Genomic DNA, 8,400 nt, shown 5'->3' with positions numbered 1-8,400 from the left:
TTTTTTTTTTTGTATGAGAAAAGTTATATTTTGTGAAAATAACCGAAAGTGCGTTGCTCTCTTCAGCTAGCTTAAATTTTGGGCGAATTTGTCTAAACGAAATTGTAAACGGTTGGTATTTGGACAAATAAATGGCTCACTCGGGATATAAACTGGCACTTTCTCGCTTGATTTAAAAAAAAATCTCGGGTAAATCGGCTTATGGAAAAAAAATATATTGCAGTATATTGGCAAATATAATGCAATGTATTAGGAAATATATTTCCATATATGGGATCTTATGTTTATATTTTCCAATATATTGCAATATATGCATCATATATGTGTATATATATATTGATACATATAAAAAATATCTTTATAGTATAGTCCAAAAAAGGACTATATTTTTACATATATAAAATTACATATAATTTGGGATATATAAACTCGTATATTATATATTTGGATTTAATATATTTCAATATATTGAAAGCGGCAATCATTTGTATATTCTGCAATATATTGCCATATATTACATGAATATATAATATATTGTATAATATATGTACAAAAATATATTATTCCATGTATTTATAATATATAATGTATTGGAAAATATAATGGAAAAATAATATATTATAATATAATACAATATATTTTCTTTTCGTAAGGGCGGGCGCAATGCATCGTGGGTTATCATGTAGTACACTGTACTGTAAACGCTTTGCATACTGTCTGATGGTTTGGGTATGCAGTATAGAGTGTGGATAGTATAGGCATGGAAGTATGTAGTAGTAGTAAGTATGCGGTTCCGAACACAGCCATTGTTTGAAACCCAAGCTTGGTTGATGTTGCTATTGGAATATCACAGCATGCATGGCTAGGTCCAATGTATTATCTAACCCCCCCCGCCCCCCCCCAGATAGTGGACTCAAAGCATAGATTTAAACATAAAAGAACCGCAACCGATCCATAAAAACCCGAGCTATCTCGCCCAATTGGCGACTATCTTTTCCCCCCGATCTTTGCTGCCTTTGAGAAGGTCAAAGCTCCACCAAACACCAAATGTCAACTTTACACACATTGCCTTCTAATAACAACGGAACACCCGCAAGAAGGGTGATGATTAAAATTGGTCAGGGAGGGGGGGCGGCGGTAATTAAAGTTCATTTGTTCGCGTTGTTTTGGAGCTGGAACTTACGACTAATGAGGCCCTCGCTCACATCGGGTCGTTGTGTCAAAGCCGTGCCAGGGCGGGGTTTGGATTTGGGGGGGGTATGATAAAAATGAGGCATCAACCTGTAGGCTTAAGCTGCATTTCATGCTCAGATAATATCTAGGGCAGTGTGATGCACGTTTAATTCCGCGTTGGAGTCGAGCGGGAGGATAACAAAGTCGTCATAAAAACGCAGCGTATCTGAAATGTCTTGAGTGAAAAGCGACGTGGCGAAGGTCGCCTTAATCGGCGGAGAAACAATGAATCCCGTTATCTCCGAGTTTAACATTGTAGCCGTGTGTGGGAAATCTCTGAAGGTCGCGGCGGTGACGGCACGTACCCACCTCGGTTGCCGCCTGCAGAGAGAGGACACACGCGCTTCCCAAATTGCTTCTCTCATGGCGTACGCTTTACGGACACGCTTCTCAAGGAGACCTCCTGAATGAAAATAAAATACTGTAAAGAAGTTACATTTAAATACCGTAAATTCCAGTACATAACACTGGTGTACAAACCACACCCACTATAATCTGCACATATCCACGTCCTATCATGAGCTATGGAGAAACTCCCAATGAGCTTATCAACCCATTGGAAATTGCAGTGTCATCTTACAAATGCTAAATTCATCACACAGAGACTTAACACTCAAAAGATATACCTTACACATAAACATGTACCAATAAGAGGACAAAGCAAATGTATGGATGGTGCTGCAATGCTACCTCTGTCCATCAGAGAGAGCCACAGGACTCGGGGAGCCCAGAGGGTGGCTGACGTCATTGCAGCAATATATAGCAATATATATAATAATGTGGTAAAACTTTAAAATAGTTCTTTTAGCTTCTTTTAGTAACTTTTCCTTCTGGAATTTCGGCCTCAATATCCCTAAGTTTGTGTGAGTCGTGAGTGTGAACTTTGACCCCACTCGTGTTCTATTGGGTGTCTGAACCTTCATTCCCGTAGCACACTCAGTAGACCAACTCACTATGTGTCTTTTTGAATTTTTTTGCTTCCTGTTAGTGTTACATGAACTATGGAAAAACTCCCAATGAGCTTATCAACCCATTGGAAATTGCAGTGTCATCTTACAAACGCTAAACTCATCACACAGTGACTTAACACTCAAAAGGTATACCTTATATATAAACAAACATGTACCAATAAGAAGACAAAGCAAATGTATGGATGGTGCTGCAATGCTACCTCTGTCCACCAGGACTCGGGAGCCCAGGACCCCAATGAATGTGTTGCTCTTTGTGGCAAAACTTTAAAAGAGTTATTTAGCTTCTTTTAGTAGCTTTTTGGAGATTCATTCTATAATTTTGACCTCAATATCTCTAACTTTGTGTGAGTCGTGTATGTGTCCTGGGCACGAGATACCAGAGGGTGGCTGACGTCATTGCAGCAGCCAATTAATGTTTTGCTCTTTGTGGTAAAACGTTTAGTAACTTTTCGGGGATTCGTTCTGTAATTTCGACCTCAATATTCCTAACGTTGTGTAAGACGTGTATATGTCTTGGACTCGAGATACCAGAGGGTGGCTGACGTCATTGCAGCACCCAATATTCATTGGTTTTGCTCTTTGTGGTAAAACTTTTAGTAACTTTTCGGGGATTCGTTCTGTAATTTCGACCTCAATATCATGTATGTGAACTTTGACCCCACTCGTGTTCTATTTGGTGACTGGACCTTCATTCCCGTAGAGCACTCAGTGCACCAACTCCCATGTGTCTTTTTGATGTTTGCTTCCTGTTAGTGTAATACATGTGGTGATACCATGTGTCCAAATAGTATTCATCAGCACTGATATCAGACATTATTTCACCCCCCCCCCCCCAACATTTATCAACATGCGCTACATCAACAGTGGGAGGATCAAAAGAGGAATCTGTGAATTCTCACTTTGGAAGAGAACGTTGGGCTCCATTTGGCTTCATCTGGCTGTCACAGGATGTTTCCACTGTGCTGACGGCAAGCAGATAAAGGCTTATCAGGCTCTTAACTTCTCCTCGGCTCTGACTTGTGATTCCATGTAACTTATTCACGGCTCTCGGCGCCGCCGTTGTAATGGATTCCTACGTTAGTCTACAGCTGGGTTCAGCAGAGGTTGGGATGCGCTAATGCTGCTTTTCATACCGAGGAGGCTGCTTTTTTTTCCCAGAATTGAGCCCCTGTTCCAATTAGATCTCCCAGCCCTTTTTAACAATTCAGCTAACGATTATCTCCGTTTCAGATGCCCGAGTGGAATTCTTGAAGGAAAAACCAGAAGCCTTACTCCGTAGGCCTTACGTCCAGGCAGTGGGGGAATATTCCTGTTCGGAATGGGATGCCCTGCCATGGATACACGACTCACTACTGTGCTGGGGTCTCCATCTGGAGGTCTTGCTGCATGTTGGAAATGTTAGCATGCCAGACCACCTTACTCAATACCAAAAACCGAGTTAGACCTTTTAGAAACCAGAATGCCCGAGCCCCCCAAAAAATATATTTATATGTCTTTAACGTTCTGATATGCCAATATTTTAGGCTTCAGAACAATTTTAATGCCGTTTTAATAACGTCCACAAGGTGGCGAGGAGCGTGGAGGATAAGTTGTGTGTCGGTCATGAATGAACGGATGAAAAGATATACTTCTTTTCTGTGAACGGGATGAACAAGATCACCGCCCTTAAAATACCTATTCAGTCAGTTCAGTTGCAAATGCTTTATTTTGAAAACATAATATTCTAATATAACATAATATGTGCCTTGAAAAACGTAAAATTTTTATCATTTTTTGCCAATTTTTTCCCCCTCCATTTCCCCTCAGGGTGCATTTAGTGATTACCCTTTTTTGTACTCTGTACATTTACCATTTATTGATGTACGGTAATCACTAAGGTGGTTATCTAAGCATATTTATCCAAAATGGCTGGCACTGTAGGAATATGGGTCACAGCGAGGTGCAAAAATCTGATTTAGTTGGGAGCTGATATTTTCCTGAAACTTACCTATGTTCTACGGCTGATTACAAAAAACGGAAAAAGGTAGAAACAAACTTTTTTTCCTGATGAAAGACAAGAGACTAATCTTTCTTTTGGCATACATAGCCATAAAACATAATATTCTGGTTGCCTTGAAAAACGTAAAATTTTATCTTTTTTTTGCCAATTTTTTCCCTTCCATTTCCCCTCTGGGTGCATTTAGTGATTACCTTTATTGTACTCTGTACATTTACGGTAATTATTAAGGTGGTTATCTAAGCATATTTATCCAAAATGGCTGGCACTGTAGGAATATGGGTCACAGCGAGGTGCAAAAATCTTATCTTAGTTGGGAGCTGATATTTTCCTGAAACTTACCTATGTTCTACTGCTGATTACTAACTTTTTTTCCTGATGAAAGACAAGAGACTAATCTTTTTTTTTTTTGCATACATAGCCATAAAACACAATATTCTAATATAACATAATATCTGCCTTGAAAAACGTAAATTTTTATCATTTTTTTGCCAATTTTTCCCCCCTCCATTTCCCCTCGGGGTGCATTTAGTGATTACCTTTTTTTGTACTCTGTACATTTACCATTGATTGATGTACGGTAATCACTAAGGTGGTTATCTAAGCATATTTATCCAAAATGGCTGGCACTGTAGGATTATGGCTCCCTTTTTAATTATGCATGTCCTGTTTACAATGTCACAAAAGCATCAGATGTTCTCGTTTGCTCAAGTCACGTGATGCAGCGAGAAAGGCGTGTCACCGATGACTGCTGCTTATTTAAAATAAATAAATGTCAGGCTGCAAGGCTGAGACGGGCTTTATTTGTTTCCAGGCTGAGCTCAAACACAAGAGGAAGGAGCGTCTTTTATTTATTTTTTTTTTTTTTCAGACCCAGGCGGTTCTTCCAGTCCGACTGCGTGTGTGGTGTTCTACCAATCCAAGCGAATAGCGAGCATTACATCGCTCGGTGACAGGAAGTCAACCAGCCAGACTGGTTTTCCCTCAGGTCAGGTGACATGACAGTCCTTACCTGCTGGACCATACACACACACTCTCTCTCTCTCTTTCTCTCTCTCTCTGTATCTCTCTCTCTCTCTTTTCAGCCAGTGTACACTAGTGCCATCTGGTGTTGAAAAAGAAATACAACAAGAAAGATATGATGAAACTTTGCATGTTAGAAGTGGGGACTGGGTGAGATTTGGTATGTCCATTTACATAAGATTAATAAATAATAATAATAATAATAATAAATATTAAATGTAATAAATTGACTGGTATTGTTTTTACCCCTTGAATTTAATTAGTCAAAAATCTACAAATAAGTACAAAAAAATAAACCCTTTGTGCATGGGTTAAGTTCACAAGAAAAAAAAGTTTAAAAAAAAAATAGTTATACATTTATGTAAAACAAAACTTATAATATTCAAGACTAAAATTGTAATATTACGAGAAAAAAATGTAAATTTACTAAAATATGAGAAAAAAGTCATACATGTATGTGTAAAAAAGAATAAAGTTGTAAATTTACACAAATAAATTCATTATGTTACCAGATGAGTAACTTTACTAAAATCAAGTCGTACGTTTATAAGAAAAGCTTGTAAATTTTTTCTTGTAAATATACAAGAAACAAATCATTAATTTACAATTTTTTTGTAATATCATGAGAATAAAGTTGTAAAGTTACGAGGAAAAAATTCTAATATCGCAAGAATAAATTTATAAATTCATAAATTTACCAGAATAAAGTTGAAATATTATGAGAATAAAGTCATAAATTTACCAGAATAAAGGTGTAATATTACAAGAATAAAGTCATAAATTGAAGAGAAGCAAGTTGAAATATTATGAGATTAAAGTCATAAATTTACCATAATAAAGTTGAAATATTACAAGAATAAAGTCATAAATTCACCAGAATAAAGTTGTTCATATTATGAGAATAAAGTCATAAATTAAAGAGAATTAAGTTGAAATATTATGAGATTAAAGTCATAAATTTACCAGAATAAAGGTGTAATATCACGAGAGTAAAGTCATAAATTTACCAGAATAAAGCTGAAATATTATGTGAATAAAGTCATGAATTTACCAGAATAAAGTGGAAATATTACAAAAATAAAGTCATAAATTTACCTGAATAAAGTTGAAATATTACGAGAATAAAGTCATAAATTTACAAGAATAAAGGTGTAATATTACAAGTATAAAGGGATAAATTAAAGAGAATCAAGATGAAATATTACAAGAATAAAGTCATAAATTTACCAGAATAAAGTTGAAATATTAAATCATAAAGTCATAAATTAAAGAGAATTAAGTTGAAATATTACGAGAGTGAAGTCATAAATTGAAGAGAATAAAGTTGAAATATTATGAGATTAAAGTCATAAATTTACCAAAATAAAGTTGTAATATTATGAGATTAAAGTCATACATTTACCAGAATAAAGGTGTAATATCACAAGAGTAAAGTCATATATTTACCAGAATAAAGTTGTAATATTATGACAATAAAGTCATACATTTACCAGAATAAAGGTGTAATATTACAAGTATAAAGTGATAAATTAAAGAGAATCAAGTTGAATATTACAAGAATAAAGTCATGAATATACCAGAATAAAGTTGTAATATCACAAGAGTAAAGTCATACATTTACCAGAATAAAGGTGTAATATTACAAGAATAGACTAATAAATTAAAGAGAATAAAGTTGAAATATTACAAGAATAAAGTCATAAATTAAAGACAATTAAGTTGAAATATTACGAGATTAAAGTCATAAATTGACCAGAATAAAGTTGTAATATTCTACATGCTTCATAGCTACTGTACATACCATGTCTGGTGTGCTTTATTATTGCATGTTTACAATTTTTTAGGGATTTAAGGGTGAATGAATGGCTTTTCTATGAACAAGTGGACTATTTTTGATAGAAAAATAAATCCAAAAATCAGCATATTTGCGGTACAGTACGTGTTTATCCATCGCTTTGGAAAAAAAATTCAATGAACTGCAGCAGTAATGACATTTCCAGGATTTTCCTACATTGTTTCTTCACCGGTGCTGCTTTTGCAGACTCCAACACTATTTAGCGTGTTTTTTCTCAGCCAAATCCACTTCATTGCATTTGTCCGTGTGAGCCACCAAAGCAGACAGGCTTGTGATCCAGCAGCAGGCCAGCCATATCTGGGAAAGAAGCTTAGCAACGTTAAAGCCGCGGTGGAGGCTGCAAAAGTTTGCTTCTGCCCAATAGAAGGAGGATTTGCGGCTACAGTACATCCTAAAGCACTTCAGGCAATTTAGGATGTTGCTGGTCAGTGGTTAGATAAGGTGCTTCTGGAAATAGACGCAGTCGGTGGCTTCGGAATCCAAGGGAGAGAAGAATAAGAAGAACATATGTTATCAGTACAACCCATGGCTTCATTTCAGTGCAATGAAATGCTCATTAACTCGTTTGTACTACTACCTTTCATGTTTTTCCATGCTATTATTTGTCTTGTGGTATGTATATAATGTAAATACAGCACAGTGAAGTCTTTGAAATCCAATGTATTATTGTGTCAAAATATTTACAATAAATATATTGTAATAAATAATATATTGCACTATTGTATTTTGTACTGTTGTAGCAATATACCTCCAAAACACACTAATATGAAACTGTTAATACGGAAATATGAAGCAGTTTTTGTCAGTAGATAGATGAATGATGATGATGACGAGCAATGTTGACAAGTGTGCATTTGCGGCGGTTTGGCGCCCACCTGTGGTCAAAAGACGGAATTGCTTGTAAATGTTGGTGTACCTTGGAATGTTCCTCGCCTTCTTTAAGGACAAGTCCATCCAAAGTGAAGAGGAACACAGGAAACCTCACAAACACTCAACAGGGGCCGGAGGAGCACCCAAAAACGGCATAAAATGCCAGTGTTTGAATTTTGTGATTTTTGAAAAAAAACGTAAGGGGTTAGTATGTCGTTTTTTCAGATTTTTCAACTTGCTTTTAATGGACTTTTCTGGTAAAAAAAACACGGGAAACCTCACACACACTCAACAGGGGCCCCTGGAAGTCCCAAAAAGGGCATAAAATGCCAGTGAAAAACTTTGTGATTTTTGAGAAAAAACGTAAGGGGTTAGTATGTCGTTTTTTTCAGATTTTTCAACATGCTGCTAATGCACTTTTCTGATCAAAAAAACACCTGAAACGTCACACA

The sequence above is a fragment of the Doryrhamphus excisus genome, chromosome 11 (genome assembly GCF_030265055.1).
Source record: "Doryrhamphus excisus isolate RoL2022-K1 chromosome 11, RoL_Dexc_1.0, whole genome shotgun sequence".
Classification (NCBI taxonomy): Eukaryota; Metazoa; Chordata; class Actinopteri; order Syngnathiformes; family Syngnathidae; genus Doryrhamphus; species Doryrhamphus excisus.
Note: the sequence above shows the minus strand (reverse complement) of the source record.